General features: G+C 43.7%; 1 protein-coding gene across 3 annotated transcripts in view; it reads right to left on the bottom strand.

The window, feature by feature from the left end:
• The window catches only part of GPRIN3 (GPRIN family member 3), a 33,469-nt gene extending 18,985 nt beyond the window's left edge, over positions 1-14,484 (bottom strand). Inside the window, exon 1 of one of the 3 annotated variants that reach the window (XM_032108928.1) lies at positions 14,007-14,484. The gene's annotated coding sequence lies outside the window, so the exon portion shown is untranslated. Of the gene's footprint in view, positions 1-13,513; positions 13,793-14,006 lie in introns of those variants that run through there. The other 2 variants (XM_032108927.1, XM_032108926.1) reach the window with 2 other exon arrangements.
• Between the last annotated feature and the right edge of the window lie 5,779 nt (positions 14,485-20,263).

The raw sequence follows: 20,263 nt of genomic DNA, 5'->3' as shown, positions 1-20,263 counted from the left end.
TTTTATACTGTGATTCAAATGTGATTTTCACAGGCTTAAGAATAATTACATTCTCTGCTTCTGAATTCCTAAAAATCTCAGTGCTCTTAAAATAAATCCTTATTTAGTGTCTGACCTGGGAAGTCCCATCTGTGTTGGAAGCAAACTAAGCCCAGGATCACTTCCTCAAGACAGACAATATTTAAGAGATAGCAGTGCAAAATCTGGAGGCTAGTTCAATAAAACAGGCTGGGAACCGAGACACAGCAGGTGTTATAAGCCAAAGCTTTGCCCACTGCAGTATGGCACAGCCGTATCCTTACCCCAGACCTCTGCCTTATCCATACCAGGTGTATGGTCCAGTCCACAGCCCAGAACTGTGCAAGGCTTACACCGGGCTGATGTGAGATCCCTGCTTCTGCCAAAGGCTGGCGTCTTCCAAGTTAGAATTCAAGGTTTACACTGAGCCTATTGCTGGGCACACCTCATTTCTTCTGCTCTTAGGACAGGGGAATTCACATTTACATTTATCAGGTGACTGAAGCAATGCATGTAGTGATGAAGGCACTGGTAAAAAACATTAACTTTGACTTGAATCACTGTCCCTCAGGATGACTGCCAAACTGGTTAATGAGTATAATTAGCATTAATTAAAATGACAGCTCAAAGAAGACATATCACATCTGAGTTCAACTGAGTCTCAGGTTTACTGGCTGCCTCGACCACCTGGCCAAGCCCAAAGCAGACATCCCTGTGGGCAGCATGACTGGCACTCACCTGGCAGCTATCCCTCCAGCTCACCTTCCAGCCTCTCATGTCACACTCCAAGCAAATCATGCCCCCAAGCATTCAAAAAAAAAAAAAAAAAAAAAAAAGGCACCCCCAAGCAATTGCTGAGTTTATCACCTAAAGCCCAGCACCTCCCATCAGGCTGCACTGCTTTTTACTCCTCTTTGGAGCAGTTTTAACTGCCCTTGCTCCAGCTGCCAGCATATTTAACCTGCAGATCTTAGAAGTGATCTAAGGTCAAGCTGTACCTTGCTAGAGCACAGCTGTGAGTGAGGAGGGCTGTGGGATAGCTTTGTCCTTATTTCTAAGTCAGCTGGAGTGGAAGCTGGCAGGGCATGACAAAGGATCATTCACGGCTTAGGGTTTAATTACTGGACTCGCATTGAACATCAATGCCCCATGCACAGAGGCACACTTGAAAGAGTGAGAAAACACATGGCAACCTTAGAGCCAGTATGAAAATCCAAACAAGATGGTTAATTTCCATGTAGGACCTTCTTGAAGATAAGCACTAGATACTTCAACCAGTCATCTGACAGCTGCGAATGCGTAGCAGGCTTCTGACCACAATTTATTTTTATTGACATCCTGTTTATGGGTACAATTTGAATTACCACAAACTATGCATCCTTACATGATTGAAGACAGACATACACATACATATAAAATCTGATATATGCTAACAAAGTTAGTCATCTAGCCTCATCTGGGTGATTAAAGCTGGGCATTGAAATCAAAGAAGTCTGATGCTCAAAAGTGCTAGTGCTGAATAATCAGAAATACCAGTAAAGCCAGCAGGATTCAAAAGTTGCTCAATATTTTTGAAAAGATAATTTTTTAAATTCCTGTTCTTACCCAAGAAATGCCAGAAAGTTCTAACATACGCTGCCATTTTGCTGGATGCTACATGGGAGCACAGAGATGCTAAACATTCATCACTTAAGCAGGCAAGATACAGACCAAAGGTAGGAACCTCTACTTTTTCTGCCTCTTCAATACAATCTAACACAGATGAAGATCACAGAGAAAGCTATGCAGCAGCTGGTGTCTAATGCCAGTGATTTAACTACAGAACACCTTTCTTCTACATCTCATCATCTACTACTAAAAGCCATGCAATCATGAGCCCAGTAATTCTGGCTTTAGTGATTCACCTCTGCAATATTACTGAAAAAACATTAAAATGAGTTCCTTCCCTTCCTAGACTCAAGTCCTGAATCTACAAAGAGGGAAAGAGACCTCTGTTAAATAAAACCAGGAAACAAAACAAGTGTACAGAATACACTGCTGCTAGCATTTACAAAGAAAAAAACCAAACCCCACAAAGCCACCACCTTAAAGCTGAACAAGCAAAGGATGTTACAGACCCAGGAAAAGTACTTGCACATACTCCACCCAAGAAAAGTACTTGCAACCACTGCAGATTCATAAGTGTTCATACAGGGAGGTAAGCACTTTCGGAAAGGGCTCTGTTATTGCTCTTGCTCTTCAGAAAGCTCGGGTGGGGCATGGGATCAGATGGGGTATGAACATATGATAAGAGAGAACATCCAGTGTAAACAGGGCAGCAGTCAGTGAGATACTGAGCCAGCAACTCAATTATCTTTTCATCTTCTTACAGATGAGCTGCTTCTCTTGCAGAGAGCAAGGCTGGCAATTTGTTCTGAAACACCTCTCCTATAAATCTGTAACCTGTGTGCCAGAGCAAGTGAACTCAGAGCAGACCAAGAACAAATGGAAGTAGTATGTGGACAGAGGCAGATTGTGTCAGAGGATCAAGTAAGTCCAGGCTACAGAGCTGGGAAACTGAGAGCAATTCATCAGGTATTCATTGTATAACCATATTATCAAACACTCAGGCCACACTGCAAGAAACTTGGCTGTCACTGAGGTGGGAAGCCTTGCCCTCCATCCCTGCTCAGCTGCTGGTCAGCACAGTCCAGGCAATTACTGTAGCTTGATTTTCATTATCTCAGCTCTCTTCACTCTGCCCCCTCATCTATTTATTAACAGTTCTTAGCCACAGGTGTGGGCAGCCACAGGAAAACTGTTGGGTTTGTTCTACTCCAAGTCAACAGGAGAAAAATATTTTTGCAAATGCAGACTGCCATGTGAGGTGGTTTAAAAGAGACAGATGTCTGGTTAGCACTGCAGATGGGCTGAAAAATCCCCCATCACTGCCTCAAAACTCTCACCCTTTTCCTTTCCCAGAAGGACAGAAAATGTGTTCTTTTCCCCTCATGGGTGGGGGCTTTGCCTTTATTTAAAGGGAAAAACTGCAACACCTAAAACATCATTAGACCCCACGCCTTCTCTCTGGGCAGCAACTAGATGAAATGGCTCAGCTGTTGAATTTCTAGGTTAGTATGCCTCAGTCCTAAGCTTCTCCCACAAAACTAAAGTGTTAATGCTGACCTTGGGAACACCAGCCTTCTCCTACACGAATTCAGTGACTTCTTTCCATTTATGAGGCTGACGTACCTTTACAACTGCTGAGTGAATTGTCTCTGGGTAAGAAGGCAGGAGGAGATAAGGGGTGAAGGGGAGACCTGCTCTCTCAGAAAAAGAAAGAGGATGTGCAGAGGAAAGTAAGTTGGTTGGTCCCTGTGATAAGAGAAATTTTTTGGCCCTCTGCCTCCTGGACCTAGGCTTGAATGCTCTTCCAGCACTGATTCCCCATCTGTCTCTTACTGTGTGCTCCTTGCCAGACCATTTCACAGCTTCATATCGCTCAAGGCCAGGAAACTGTTCATAAATGGATGCTTTAGAATTGTCTTTTGCACCATGGTATAGCATCATTTTTGAAAGATAGTTTTAAGTATTTGTTATGTTGACCATGTTCCTATCTCTTGCTGCTTCATGTTGCATGTTCAAGTTGAACATTGTAAACATTGCTTTGTCTTTCTAAGCCTCTGATGAACACTTTTTCCCATTTCCTGTGGTTTTTCTGGTAAAGTATTAGGTCTCTCTCTTTCAATGTTTGACCACTATCAAACACTATTCAAAAGGCTGCTCTCTGATCATACAGAAAGTATTTTTCTGTCTATAGGGACACAAAAATAAAATAAAAATAAAAAAAAAACCAAAAACCCACACCAAAAACCCTCAGACAAACAAAAAATCCCAGCTAGACTTAACTAAAAAAAATGTGTATATGCGTAAGGGGGGATATGTATAAGCCCATTTTCCCAAAGACTGCCCTCTTTTCAGTCACGAACAGAAAAACTTCTCTGAAGAAAGACAGAATAAGTCATTAAGTGTATATAACCAATTAACACTTTCAAATGTCAACAGTGAAGAATTTAAGATCAAAACTAGGTGACTACCAGATATTTATCCCAGCTAAATCCTGGTCATGGAGGTCAGCTCAGAAGTCCATGAGTGAAATTCCACATGCAACACACAAAGGTCAATCCTACATTAATTCAAAGGGCAATATATGTTTTCAAAATGCTCTCCAAAACTAAGCTAACAGGTGTACCCCAAAACACATTTAACTGTCTTTAATTCCACAGTGCAAAAGAGTCATCATATGGTCTCCTAGAAAACAGACACTTTTCATTCATCTCTACCTCATCTGCCCTATATTCATTATGAATCAGCCATCTAAGACAGGATGACTGAAAGGATGATGTGGTTTGGCTTCCTGTCAGAATGGCAACTATGGTGTTTGGAACAATTTCATATGACTTCAATATCTCTGGTTAGATACCTCTAGTAAAAGGCAGATTTATACCTCCTGTAAACTACAGCAGCTCCATTAATGGGGTTTGCATCAAAGGAATTACAGCCTTTAACTGCAAGGTCAAATTTCACCCATCTAATTAAGTTTCCTGCTCTGAGCAGCATGTTAGCTACTAACTCTGATAGGATTTTTACAGTAACAGGTGTGGCTCTGATTGCCAACTAGTTGAACTCATGTGGTCATTAAAGACTAATTTTGATTGCTGAAGTAAAGATTATAGATCACATTGAAAAAGAAGAAGAGTTTTAACAGACAAATATGAGACAAACTGAGGCTGAGTAGGTGGGATTCATTAGTCACTAGGAGGCAGGCTCTACTCCTGGAGGAACACCACCACATGAGCTGCCCTGGAGCATCCACACAGACAGAACTGATGAGTAACAGCAAGTAACACTTCTTACAGAGCTCCCTTCTTGGAATCATAGTATTAGAGGCATAATGTAATTGAAGCCTGCTTTCCTGGTACATCCTTAACAAAACTATTATTAGCTTTGTTGTCCTTTTCCTTCATTTTCTTCTCCTAAGGCTTTTTGAGGAGCGGCTCAGACATTGTGTGGGTTCTCTCCATGTCATCTGCATGTTTGAGCTGGCTGCTGGTAGGAAGGTCTGCTCACATTCCCGCAGGCATGCCAATCTGGATACAACAGTCATGTAGAAATCTAGCAGGAATCTAGTGAAAAAAGAAATTAAGAAAAACCCAAACCAAAACCCAACCCCAAACAAATGACAAAAAACCACCCCAAAACCCCAGGGTACTATCTCATGAACACATTCAGTCCACTCATCTGCTCATTAGGGAGCAAGTGTGAGTGTGCTTATTGTCCATCACTTTGGCAAGCATCCTGCTACCTTCCTCTCCCCTCCAGCATGGAAAACTGCAATTCTAAAATAGGTCATTTTATTATGAAAATTTGTTTTCCAAGCAATATTCCCTTGAGGCCCTTCATATTAAGAGCATCTTTTGAACTGGATAAGTACTGTTCTGCTATTTCCCAATATCAACTCACATGTTTATGCGATAATGGCCGAGCATGGTCCAGCTGGAAGCAAATCTCAAATAGACCATTTAATAGAAGAGTATTTCTGAGGGAAAGCTCCCAGGCTTTATGATAGGATATTATGTGCTTTTATTGCACTGTGGCTCCATGACGTGAGGTTTGCATTGTTCCTTTTAAGTTGAAGCATACCCTGAACCCAGAGAGGAAGTAAAAACCCCTTTTCTCACCAAAGGAAAGACCACCTTTGAGTTTCTGTGCCTGCTGTATGAAGGAGAAAACAGCTTGTCCCTTCTCCTTCCTAGGCATCAAGCTAATTGAGACTCAAAACAATCAATAAAGGCTGGATTAATTCCTGAGTGCCAAAAGCACAAGCAGCTAAATTAATGAAGCTAATCCTTTTGTAATACTCATTTGTTAAAACTTCTCTGCAGCTCCTGATGCAGCTTGCTTGACTTCTCAGGAAATGAATGAGCCACTTTTATTCCTCAGTCGTAGTTCGCAGTGCATCTTCACACATTTTTAGCAGCACTAGCACATGGCCAAAAGTACAGGCTGAATTCAGCTGATGAAGCCTTTGTTCTCAGGCATGAGATAACAGCACAGATTCTGCACAGTCCTGACCTGACCATCATATGCAGGTATGGTTTTCCAAGACTAATCAGTTCTTGGCTGAGGTAGATGAAAGCACATTTGCAGTTACTAATACTCTTGCTTACGGCATGAACAGGTTTATTTGAAGAATGGGGCAGCAGACAGGGACCTGAAAGCTTGGCCCCTTTATTCTGCCATACCATGCACTTGAGGTGACTCCTTGAAACACCTCTTACCCTTTCTGTGAAAATGCCTTTGGTGCTGCAACTAAGAATTGTCAAATGTTACCACAGCTGACTTTGCAGTTGGGATACCTGTCCCTATGGACAGACGGAAACTGATGTTATTTTATGGAGTACTGAAACAGAAGATCTTGTAAGGCTATTGCTTAGCTCGAGCAGAAATCTGGGTCCTCAAATTCATGCAAACCTTCATAGCCTCTTTACTGGCTTTTAACAGATACTCCCTAACTATTAACCTCAAGGGCAAGATTAACATTTTTCTTTTAATTAACATGGAGAGGCTGTGGTGTGCAGCAGTATTATAAAGAGTTCTGAAATGCCAGCCTTTCAGAGTGGAATAATTCTGTCATCTTGTTTCCATACAGCTCTTCTCAAGACTATCATCTTTCTGACAAGTATTTTATCACTATTACTTCTACTCCTTACTACACTCCCCAGCATGCTTATTATATTCCATAATTTTCTTAATGAGTCATCTCAACCTTAATCTTTCAATTGTGTGAAGTTTTTCATGAAACTGATACTTCAGAGGAAGGAGAGTGACTTATGAAAGTGACCCTTTAGTTGTTAAATACTAAAGTGTGATCATCCTTCAGCATTTTCTAGCCAAAGGGCTAGCTAAGTCCCCAGCAACCAGACTGCTTCTAGGAGAGCTGACCTGGGAAGATTCAGACAACTTTTACACCTGTGCACTTCCTGAAGTTGGGACCTGGTGATTTCTAACTCATTCCTCAGTGCCCAAAGGCCATCCTAAAAGCTGCTCTGAATTGCAGCTCCAGTAGATCTCACTGGCAATACACTGAAGGTAAAGCACCAGTCCTTGGACTTCAAAACATTTTACAGTTTCTTTACTAAGACAAAATGACTGCCCATGAGTAGAAAGTAACTTTCAGTCAGGCTGGCTTTAGTTTAAGGGACTCTGCTCATCCCAAAGCTGGTAGACACCACATTTCCCTGACCAGAGAAACCACGTGCCAGCTCTACCTGCTACCAACAAGAACACTCATATCTTCCCAAACCCATGTAAAATCAGATTAGTAACCAGTCTACTGCTCTTTTGCTTCTCTGTTTCACCCAGGAGAGGAAAAAACCATCCATCTGAAAATTATGCCTAACCACATAATTTTTTTTTTCCCCCACATAAATGTTAATGAATTGACTCCTGTTTATGCAAATTTAAGGTAAACATCAGACCCTTTGTTATCCTGTGTTGAAAATTCCCACTGTTTCCATGATAACATCTTGACTGATTTTCTCAGCTTTCTAGTGATTATTTCATGCATGTAAAGAGGGGTCCTGGAGTCACCAGAAAATTCCTGAATTAATTCTTCACTGACTTCACTGTCATCATTTGAGATAAGCCATTGCTTTTTATAGTATCCTTTTAAGATTAGTCATAATGTAGCATAGTATTCATGCCCTCTGTTTGAATCTGTTGGGTTTTTTGCATGAAGAACAGTAAAAATAATTGCACATCTCCTTATTTCATTTTCCCTTTTTTCTTGTTTGACTTCCCTTTTAAAAACTGAACTTTGTTTGTTTGCACATTAGCATCACTGGGATTTTCACCATTAGAATGCAGTCTGGGATTCCAACTGCAATAGTCAATATTTGTTCAATGTTCTCCAAAAGATGTAGGAAGGCACATGTGCACATAGAAAGCCATCCTGTTCTTCAGGATAAAAATGCCAACTGGTGATAATTGCATGATGATTTTGAAGAGCTGACAATATTAATTACCATCACTGAACTACAGGAGAATCTCAAGATAGAGGTGTCACTGTGAGAATTCAAGCAAACATTGATTACTTCTCAATATTTTTAGAAACACCTTGTCCATTTAGCAGGAAAAAAAAAAAAAAAAAGGAAAAAAAAAAAGGAAAATAGTTAGATCTGTCTTTCCAAAGCTGAATGTTTGGTCACTACATTCTGCTTATATTTGGTATGTGTTTTCTTCAGAAAACAACAATACTCCTCTGCAGGCTCTCTAGGTAGCCTTCCCTATACTAGTTACTTCAGTCCTGGCCTATGTTTTAGTTCACAGTTGTAGCTAACTGAAGCCCTATAGTAGCTTTGTTAGCTCTTTCCAGACTCATCCAGACGACCAGTCCTTCAGGAAACACTGCTCTTCCCCTCACTTGTGTGTGTGCACACTAATGTACAGGCACACAAATGAGAGGGGGTGTGTTATTACTCTGTAACCACGATCAAGCCACAGACAATATGAATGATTTTAAAACCTAGCAATGCTGCTGCTTCCTGGATCAGGAGGTCACCAGACCACAGTGAAGATTCCTGTCTAGCAATGTGCTTCTTATCTGTTTTATCATAGTTAAGTTTGACTGTGAGGGTTGCCTGAGAGGGAGATGATAAATATCTCAGAACACATACTTCTTCTGATCCTCTTCTAAGAGACTTCTCCTCCGCTCCCTCAGCATAATATTTCTCCTCCAAAGCTAGACAACAGTGATATAACTTAGATTGGAAAATGAATTGTTACCACTTGCCAAGTGATACAAGCTTTCAGCCTCAGCTCAGGGCTGGTCTCCACTATGCTCGACACAGACACCAATAGTATGCAGCAATGCTGGTAGCACCGACACCAACAGTTTAACAGAGCACTGAGGTGTCTGTGCCCCTCTTGATTAGCTCCTAAGTAATTCTAAAAGAACTACTGTCAGAGGGAGGAAAATAGGCAAGGAAACAAGCAAACTCCAGTTACTACCAACTTTTACTAATGTATAATACATGCAGTAAAAGGAACAGTAGAAGTAACATGTGTTGCCAACAATTACACTCAGAGATATAATAGATACAGACACTTTTTCCTGGATAATAGATACCGTATCTTTCTGGATGTCTGGTTGATATTGGCTGTGGTAATAGCTTCCATACGCGCCACCAAGCTTTTGTTACACAGGACCATGGAGTTAAGAGATGTGGGGAAAGAACTGAAGCTGTTCCTTGTGGACACACCTGTAGCACTCTTTTACCACAATGCACTGTAATATTTGTCATTCTTCCCTCCACTTATTTTCATCAAGTGCATGTGTCGACTGCTGACAGACGCCAGATAGGTGCAAAACAGTATTATGCTGGTTCCCAGTCATTCCCCCTTTGGTGCCCTCTTTTTCCTTTGCCTTTCTCCCCCACAGCCTGCATGGAGTTGCAAGTGTTGGCACTGCATTTTCTTCCCTATTTACTCAGCAGCATGCTGGCACCTCAACCCTCTAGGATCTGCTGCCAATTTACACATGTGAGCTCTTAGCCACAGACTCCCAAGAGACAAACAACTTGGTGTTAATAAGTAACTGATCATGTGTGATTAAATTTTTTAATCGGTACCAGTCTTTGTTTCTATAGAACTGTTATCGAGTTCAAAGTCCATATATATAATAAAATATATATGCAGACCTTTTCTATTTTTACTATTTGCAAAAGTAAACTGTATTGAGATATACTTTCAAAAACTTTTCCTATTGGACAGGAAATTAATTTCATTCCGAACATGTCCAGAACTTGCTTTCCCCCAGTAAAATTAATTTTCCATCTTTTTTTTGTTTTGACTCTCAAGAAGGTGATGTTTACCTAAAATAGGTAACATCAGGTCTTAATCCAGGATTGCTCTTAAATCCACAAAGGCAACAGATTCAGCCTATATCCTAACTCTGCCTTTAGGGTGGGGGTTATAAATTAAGAAGTGATGTGCTGCTAGAAGCATAATTCTAGGTTATGAAATTTTGTTCTCTCTGTAGCTGAGAGACTACGAGCAGATTGCCTATACTCCTACACCAGTGAGGATTTCACAAACTGTAGGCAGGATGTTGATCCCCTTAGCTTTGGCTGAGTCTGACAGAGGGAGTTTATGTTCTTAAAAATAACGGTGTCAGTAACAGTTGCAGGACCCAAATTTGCAAATTTTACCACTGCCAAAGTATTTTGCTAATGAAATCTGTCTAACCTAGCACTTGCTGGACACTCTTCAGCAAGTTTGAGACTCAAAAATGCTATCTTCTCTCTGTCCTGACCCTGTAGAATTAATTCACAGCCACTATTCTTATTGCTGGGCTGACTCTGGATGGGCTTCATAATTCAGAAATGTGTAACTTTTGGGACCAGCCACCCTAAGGAAACATACATATATTCTTCTGATTGCAAAAGGAGTTGAAGAAAAGGTGCAACCATGAGAAGGGGAAAGCATATGTTGAAAAAACTCAGAGATATTAGCCCTGTTTGGGGGATGGAAGTTGAGTTTGAATGAGTGAGGGAAAGATACCTCTCGGGTAGTAACATTTCAAAATCTTATATTGGAGGGGATATACAATTGGACAAACAATTGAGGAACAGTTCCTAAGATGCTGACACCAGCCTGTAGAAAACTCACCAGAATTCTAGAGCTCACTGTTACTCTATTCAATCAGATATGGTATCTCAGCTCTGTGACAATTTTTCAGACCTTTTAAGGGTCCGTCACTGTTTATATTTAGTGCATCACTGTCTATACTTTGTGAAATCTTATGAATAGACATTTTCTGGGACTTGTAATAAAAAAATCTTCATGAATTTTAAGAACACTTTGTCCTGACATTTAAGTCGTTACACAATCAGAATGTACTTTTCTTAATTTTAACACTTTGAAGACAACTAGGTCATTCTAAAGGCTTAATCCTGCTATCTTTATTCATGCGAACAAACCTTACTCACAGGCATCATCATATCACTTACTCCATGGGATGGTCTGCATGTAAAGACCTTTAATTTTCAGACCTCTTATATCACCCTCCCTCCCTATGCATTAAGCTTGTAGACAGGGCAAGCCAAGGTGGTTACAAACACATCCCCAAACAACAAAAAAAAAAAACCCCAACCCAAACAAAAAAAAAGTTAATTTCAAAGAAATTTATTTTGTACCGTGTCCCACAGAAGGTGCCTTCAGACTACTCAATCTCATCCTTTTGTTGAGATTCAAGATGCTACATGCTGCTGGAAAAATCGACAATATTCTGTCAAAGCCACCTACCTCTGGCCCATACTCTCAGACTTTGTGCTTTCTAGAGAGCTTTAAGTCCAGGCTTAAGCATACTTCAAAGCAAGTAAAACTCACAACATTCAAGTCAAAGACTCGCAAAGTAATGACATTGTATATGTCAGCCTAGACATCATAGCCAGTGGTGGGATTTACAGCTCTCTAAGACAGGAAAGCAACTCTCTTTCTCACCAACACTCGGAGGCACAGCTGAACAAAAGCAGTTACAAAAACAATTCACTGCAATGGGCACTCTGAGTTTGCAGTTTGTATATTACTCAGTATAGCTTCTTGGTACCATTTACTCTAGGTGACCTTAAACCTACTTGAAGCTGGCTGGGAGAGAAGACAGACCTTTTAGGATGGAGGTCCCGGGAAAAGAAACCCTTCTGACTTCTCGAGGACACCAAAGGTCTATTGTTATTCCTGAGCTGCAGACTCTACGGAAGTGAGGTGGGGGAAAAACTCTAATATAGGCAGATCCAAAGTTATACATGTAGAAATATTTAATTCAAATGCTCCTTTTACAGACAGGCAACCAGCTTCTGAGAAAACCTTGGCTTGCAAAGAAATGCAGGGATCACTGCCTGTAACTAATGGAACAGAAGTTCCCACCGTGTAGTCGTGGGAAAGAAAAGTTTGTACCATTGGGTGAATAGACAGGGGAATACTGAGCATGAGGTTATTATCTCCACACGTGACATTAACAAGGGCCTGCCTGGAATCCACTGTGCAGCACCAGTGACCAGCGAGGACGGTGGTGGAGGCTCAGAGAAGAGCAGCCCAGACATTTCTCCTGGGGAGCATCTGCATTCCAGGGAGAGACCAAGAGAGTCAAGTCTATTTATCTCATTGGAGACGTTAAGTGGCTATTTAATTACTGCCCTTAAATACTTGAGCAGAGGGAGATGATCTGAAACTAGATAGCTATTTAATCTGACAAACAAAACATTACAAGATCCAGTAGCTAGAAGATGAAGTCAGAAAAGTTCAAAGTGGAATAGAGATGCAAACGTTTAACAAAGCAACTAAAAATTGGAGCCAATTAACCAGGAATGTAGTCAATCCCCATCGTTGGAAGTCATTAAATCAAGACTGTTTGAAGAGGCTGGTGGGCCAGACCTTAGAATCACTGGGGAATAGTCTCTGCTTTATATTATGGAAGAGGTTAGACTATGGGATCATAATAATTCCTTATGATTCTACTAAATGCACCACCAGCGTTATTATCTTCCTTGCCAAAAAAAGAAGGATGAAGGAATAAAGCATGAATGAAGCTAAGGCCTGTATGGGGCACAAAACACAAGCTGAATGTGGACAACACAAGCCACAGATCAGCAGCTGACATCATCAGTAGTTTTGTCACCAACTACAGCAAGAGAAGGAAAAGGCCGTGAGAGATTCGTGCCCAGCCCCAACGCCCTGAGCCAGGCAAGGGACATCACCTGGCCAACCCGTCACGGCGCGATGCTCCTTGACCGTGACACCCCAGCTCGCAACCCGAGCGGACCCTCCCGCTGTCGGCCCAGAGCTGCCACACCACGGTGTGGTGCCACCGGGGGGATACCCCAGCTCAGCCTCACCGCTGTGTCCGCCCGGGGGACGCCCCTTGGGCACGATCCCCGCTCTGGGAGGCGGAAGGCGGCAGCTGGGATTGCCCCCGTGGCAGCGGCCGCCTCCGGGGCATCTTCCGCGCTGCGACATCGCGGCCGCGGGCACGTTGCCGTGACGACCGCGCCGCGCATCCCCCCGGCCCGTCCCGGCGGTGGGGGGCATCTCATCATTATTCTCTCCATCTTTTTTATTTCTTTTCTTAAGTTTTCCGCGCGCCCGTACCACGCGGGACCCAAAGTCGCTTACAAGCGCCGGTAAAAACGAGCAGAGGATGAGAGAGGCACCCTCGGGGCCGGCCCGGCCGCCCCCACCCGCTGGTGCCCGCTCGGCGGGGCGGCCGCAGCCCCTCCCGCCGCGGCTCCCCGGGATGCGCGCCCCGGTCCGCCCGGCTCCGAGTCCCGCGCCGGGCACAGCCGGCAGGGCGAGGCACGCCCGCCTCGCCCTGGCACCTGCCCACGCACCCGCCCCGCTGCTCTCTGGCGCCGAACACCCTCGCTGGTGTGTGTGTGTGCGCCGTGTAGGTGCTCACCATGCCCGCTGCGCTCCCCCCGCCCCTTACCTCCGCGGCGGCGCCTGGGCAGCCGCGGGCACACCGCCGCCGCGGGCAGGGATGACCTTGCGGAGAAATCCATCATCCGGGCAGGAAAACAAGCCGTTCCTCGGGGTGTGCGGCGGCGGGAGGAGGGCTCCGCTTGGGCGGCCCTTCCCGCCGCGGGGCCAGGACGGAGGCGATCCGTGCCACCACCGACGAGGCGGCGGCGGCGGGAGGCGCGGGCAGCCCGGCCAGGCTCCGCCGCCACCCGGGGAGCTGCGCCTCCGGCCGCTGCCAGCTGCGGCTCCCGGCCGGCTCGGGAGGCGGGGAGCGCCGGGGCTGCGGCGCTGGGCTGGGGCCGGGCTCCCCCCGCGGCCGCAGCAGAGCGGGGCAGCTCCCGGGCCCCGCCGGCGGGGAGGGACCGCGGCAGCCCCGGTGCGCTCGGCCCCCGCACCCCGCCCTCCCAAACGCGCAGGGCGCGGACACGTACCTGCTTCCAGGGAGACATTTCCCGCTGACGCCAGCCCCACCCCAGGCCTCGCCTGGCTTTTATAGAGCGGGAGCTGGCGGCTCCTGTCCTCCATCAGGCGCATGGGGCCGAGCAGGGGGCCCTTGGCATCCCCCCGGGAGAGCTCGGCAGCCGCGCCGGAGCCCCGGGCTCGCTCTGCGTTGTCACCTCTGCCAGCCAGCTGCTCTCCAGCTTCTAGCCCAAAACTAGGTGCTGGGATGCTTCACGGCAGAAGAGCTAGAACCTCACACCCCAAATCCGCCAATTCCATCCACCTGTGCTAGCCATGCATGTGTCCGCGGAGGAAGCGTTCAGCCAGCGAGGCACCTCCTGAGCCCTCTGCTTGCGGCATGGTACAGGTTTGCGCGCGGAATTGCAGTGGATGCAAATGCGGTTCAGCTCTTGTTACGCTTTCAATTTGGATTGTTGTTTTTGATAGGCAAATTTGGCTTCCTGTGTGAAGCACTGCCCTGTTTGCCTGAAAAAAAAAAAAAGAAAAAAAAAGTAGATCAAGCAAAAGGCGGCAAAAGAGGTTTTGGTTTGGAACTCTTAATTATCCGGAAATCTTTGATCTAATTTCGGTTTGTTCCCACCACAGTGGAATTTTATCTCTCTCTGCTGCAATCACAGGAAATGGTTCTGCAGTGCCCAGAGACTCAAGTCAAATACATGTTTTCAACTGGGAAGATTTTAACTCTTCTGCCATCCCTTAGGAATAAATAGGAGCAGGATTTTTTAAAAACTGTAGGACAAGCTGTGAGGAGAACTCTGTTGCAATATGGAAAAGATTGAGGGGAAAAAAGAACAGGTGACTACGGTATCTTAAAAAAATAATTTTTATCCCTAAACGTTGTAGGCATCATATCAAATGTAGGAATCATATTCCCTCGATCCTTATGAATGGACCCATATTTTATTCACTGCTTTACCAAACACCCTCTGGCTCAGTTACTGATCCTAAGTCTCTTTGACTCGTGAGTTAAGCAATCATGAAAAACACCTTACATTTCCTACCGTAGCAAATGTAATTTCTTCCCCAACAGTGGCTGCTAAGATCAGTCCATATTTATGTAGTAGCCATTCCTGAATGTGGCTTTCTGACAGTTATTTAACCATGGAAAATTTAAGATATGTTTTTAATGTTCAGCTACAATAACCACTTTTTCACATATGTCAAAGCCAAACCAGCAGTACTCTTAAGAGCCTTAACATCCCAAGCATCCATCACTGGAAGGAGATTGGAGAGAGCATCAGACTTTATCAGGAAAAGATTTATAGCACTAGCACATCCAAGGCTTCCCAGTAGCTCTTCTTTGCTTTGTTCTCTTCAAAATCTTGCTACTTTTTTTGGTGCTCTGGAGGACTGAATAAAGCCTGGTCCTACCTCTGCCCATGTCTGAATCAGGAATACAAGGTCAGCTTGGCAAACCCAGTCAGTGTTCAATTCCTCTTCATTATTCTGCTAAATGACCTATTTTTAAAGAAACATTGCCAAACTTCCTAGAATTAATCCTCCTGCCATTAACATTACTACAGTGGAACTTCCCTTTTTTTGATAAAGAAGGAAAAGGGCTGGATGATGCAATTTCCTTTTGTCAGCAATTACACTTTTATGAAGAGGTAGCTGTCAGCACTTACAGACCTTGCAGCTGCAAGGACTTTGTGGGACCTCACAGGCTGCTCAACAAGGGACAATTACAATTAGAGTTGTTTTCATAAACCTTCCTAAACATGAGATACCTTATTCAGATTCTTAAGAGAGATCTTTCTTTTGACAATCCAGCCTTGAAAGTCACAGTTATAGACATTCAGCTGGAATGACTAGGAAGCTTTTCTATTTTAGGGTTGTGAAGCACCCTCAGAGCAGGTTCCAGAACCTATGTGTAATTGACATTCTGAGGCAAAAAAGAGAGGAACTGGGAGCTTTTTTGCTCCAAGCCCCTCCATGCTCATGCACCTCGTAAGTAGTGTCCACGTTTTCCCGTTGAGTTCAGATACACCTTTCTTCTGTCTGTACAGCATTGCTGAGAATTCCCATGCTGCTCTCAAGCAGTCATACCTGAGCACTGGGGTCTACTATTATTATGTCTGATGGACAAGGAATTCCTAGAGAATAGAAGACTGTAACATGACTGAAACACTGCTCAGCTAATAATCCCTTTCCCATGCCCAGTAGGGCATGGATGCTTTGGTCTCCGAATGCAGTGATGATCAGGGAAAGCTAAGAAGAGGTTTTTAAGAGACTCAGGTTGTTGCAGAGGCTGGTTGAGCTGATGCACTCAGGGCATGGCCACTTTGTTTATGAACTCTTCTCACACACCTGCTTTTTCCTCTATGTCCTTTACTCTTCCTTGAACCACAGTCTGCCATGTAATGGCTTCATTTGGTACATTAGGCAATATTGGTTTTAAAGACTTCTAAACGATTTTCTAAACCCTGTTATGCTCTGAAGTCTGCTAGCCACTCTTCTGCTAGTCAAGACAAGTCATCACATCTCAACACATCGATGTGTCACCATATCAATGCAAACTAGAGATTTAGATTATTCTGATTTATTTATCTGAGTGTTTAACTCCCTTAATCACCTGTGAATCATGGCCAATTTGATACTATTACCCATCCTTTTTTCTGCTTCTATCTCCAGCTATATGCTTTTGGTTTGTGTTGACTTTTTGTAGGTCTCAATGCAGAAAGCAATCATACTGAGGGCAGCATATAGATGGTTGCTTAGCTTTAGGCACTGTACTTAACACTTTAAATAAAGTCAGCAGAACATGCTTAAAATTAAGTGTGTGCAGAGGTCTCAATAATATTGAGAATAATAAAGAATTTGAGCTCTTTAACTTGCTAGTATGGTCTGAGGTGAAAGCATAAATGTAACAGCAGAGGGTTCATCTTTTGATATGTCTTAGACCAGAGCTCAGGACAACAGGAGCCTGGGTTTTTAAGAGCTGTCAGAGTCCAATTAGCCATCGGAATGACAACCACACTTCTGCAGTGCCCTTGACTCTTGTAGAGTAGTTTAAAATCTCATCTTCAAACTGTATCACTATCTGGCTAAAAGAAATTCCTTACTGTAGCTGAAAAAAATTCCTTACTGTGGCTGAAAAAAAAATAGATTTGATGATTTATCAAAATGAATAGTGGTGTAACGTTGAAAAGATGCGCAGTTGGCCTAAACTAGTGTGGTTTCATTTACTTCGGTAGTGCTAGGCAAATTTACATTGTTGTTATTGCACTGCTTCTACTGTATTTGTTAACATATTTTGAGTTTTGATGATGTTAATACCAAATTTAAATTGTGTGGAAGCCTTATTTTTTTTTTTAACACCTTTTGTGTCTCCTTTAGGAAAAGGAGTTAGGAATACTTCAAAAAGTAAGTAGAAACATAACTTTTCCCCAGCAAAACTTCAGTTCAAGATTTAGCTGTAAAAGGCAATGAAGAGCAGATTTGTGAATACAGTCATTTAACATTTATGCTTTCGTGAAGGCACTTATAACTTTACTTTCCATTAGTGTGAAAAACAAGTTGAATGACTGGATGAATATGTTTATTTGGGACCAGGACCTGAGCCAAAAAAGGTGCAGGTCCTCTGGTGTGATAGCTGCAGCTGACAGCTGTATCTTTAGAGACAAACGTATCAAGAAAGAAAACCATACCATGCCCAAGGTGATGTGGCGCGTGTGTTTTGTGATCATGCGCCTTCTGTACAACCAGCAGAGCAGAGTAAATGTTCACTCCACGTGTTGCACAGCATCTGCTTCTCTCTCTACCTCTCACAGACCTAATGGGCTGTACCAGGCATCTCACAAATAGATGCACTGTTCAGCCACGGTAATAACTCTCCTGGATCATTAGACTGGGACTGATATCACATTTTATGGCTAGAAATAATGGGTTCTGTTGGTCATACTTAAGAATGTTGCCCTTAAACATTTTGGTCTTTATAAAAATAGTAATAAAAAGGATATATTGAAAACTGCATGGAACAAATAGTATGCTGTTGTGAGTGAACTCAATATTTGGGGGGTGTTTCATGGTGGTCCTAAAACCCTATGGATCCATGAGCGAGCTGCTGTACCTCTGGCACTTACGGCAAATTTCAGTTAAAAATATGTAAGCACGTGAATTTCTACAGCATTGTGAAAATGATTTTGCATCTCACCATGCACCTTTTGCCAGCATTTGTTTCCATCTGAGCTGTGAAGGTGCTCATGGGGTACTTCAACCACCCCAACATATACAGGAGAGACAGTAATGTGTAGGCAGTCCTGGAGGTCCTTTGAGTGCATCAACTTCTTCACCCAAGTGACAGAGGAGCAGAGGAGAGCTGCTCACTGGACCTCATACTTGCCAACAAGGAGGGGCTCACTGGGGATGTGAGGATCAAAGGCAGCAATGACAATGAGATGGTGGAGTTTGGGAACCTGAAAGGAGGTAGGACAGTAAAAAGCAAGCTTACAACCCTGGACATCAGGACAGCAGATTTTGGCCTTTTCAAAGGGTAGACACCCATAAAATAAAGCCCTAGAGGAAAGAGTGGCCCAAGAAAGGTGGTTAATATTCAAGCATCACCTCCTCTGCGCTCAGGAGAAATTTATCCCAATGAGGAGGAAGTCAGGCAAAATTTCTGCATGAATGAACAATAAGCTCTCAGACAATCTCAGAGACAAAAAGGAAGCATACAGGGAGATGGAGCAAGGATGGGTAACCTGAGAGGAATATAGATCCATTGTCAGAGCATCCAGGGGTGAAGTTAAGAAAGATAAAGCCCAACTGGAATTTAATCTGTCTAGGAATGCCAAGGCAACAAGAAGGGCTTCTATGGGTAAATAGGTAACAAAAAGAAGACGAGGGAAAATGTGGATGCATTCATTGTTGAATGAGATGGGAGACCTCTTTACACTGGATTTGGAAAAGGCTGTAAGAATGCCTCCTTCACCTCAGTCTTTACTAGCAAGACTGACCTTCAGAAATCCCAGGTCCCTGAAACCAGGGGATCTCTGTATCAGAGGAGACATAACATTGGTGGGCAAGGATCAGGTTAGACAATATTTAAGCGGACTGGACATGCACAAAGATCAAGAAGAAGGACCCAGGCCAGTCAGCCACATTTCAATCCTTGGAAGGTGATGGAGCAGCTAAACTTGGAAACTGTTTCCAGGCACATGAAGGATCAGACTGTTGTCGGGAGTAGCCAACACAGTTTCACCAAGGGGAAGACGTGCTTGACCAACTTGATAAACTCCATGGGGAAATGACTGGCTTTGTAGATGATAAGAGAACAGTGATTATTGTCTACCTACACTTCAGGAAGGATTCTGGCACTGACTCCTCTAAGATTCTTATAGTGAACATGAAGTGTGGGCTGGATGAACAATGAGCTGGATTGAATAGTGGCTGAACAGATGTGTCCAGAAGGTGGTGATGAGTGGTCAGAAATGTAATTGTAGACCAGTCACTGGTGGTATGTCCCAGAGATGAAGACTGGGTTAATATATTAACAGTATTAAATAATATTAAATAATAATATATTAAACATCCTCGTTCATGATCTGGATGGTGGTGCAAAGTGCACCCTCAGCAACTTTGCTGATGGCACAGATCTGGTAGGGTGGCTGATACAGCAGAGGGTTGTGCTGCCTTCCAAAGACACCTCAAGAGGCTGGAGATGTGGGCTGACAGAAACCTGAGGCTTTTCAGCAAGGGGAAGTGCAGGGAGCAGTAACCCCAGGCACTGGTATATGCTGGGGCTGCCCATCTGAAAGGCTGTGAGGGTGACCAAGGACTGACACACTTGCCCAGAGAAGCTGTGGAGTCTCCATCGCTGGAGGTATTCCAAACCCATTTGGGTGTGGTCCCAGGCAGCTTGGTCTAGGTGGCCCTGCTTGAACAGGGGTGTTGGACCAGATGACCTCCAGAGATCCCTTCCAACCTGTAGAAGTCTGTGATTCTGTGATTCCTTTGGTATGATGGGAACCTTTGGCCAATGTGCTGTGACACTTCTCTTTTCACCCTTAGACTCTGAGGAAGATAATTGGGTATGATTCATTTCACATTCTGCTATTCCCATTTAACACATTCTATGTATTCATTACTGTGTTCCTACATGTGAAGCAGGCCACACACAAGAAAATAACCTTCTCCCTTTTCAGCAAATTAAAACAAACGATTTGATGAGTCAGTAATTTATACTGTTTACCTCTTTTTATGTCAACAATCCCAAGACCTGGAACAA

The sequence above is a fragment of the Corvus moneduloides genome, chromosome 5, assembly GCF_009650955.1.
Source record: "Corvus moneduloides isolate bCorMon1 chromosome 5, bCorMon1.pri, whole genome shotgun sequence".
Classification (NCBI taxonomy): domain Eukaryota; kingdom Metazoa; phylum Chordata; class Aves; order Passeriformes; family Corvidae; genus Corvus; species Corvus moneduloides.
This window is presented reverse-complemented; position numbering and strand designations above follow the sequence as displayed.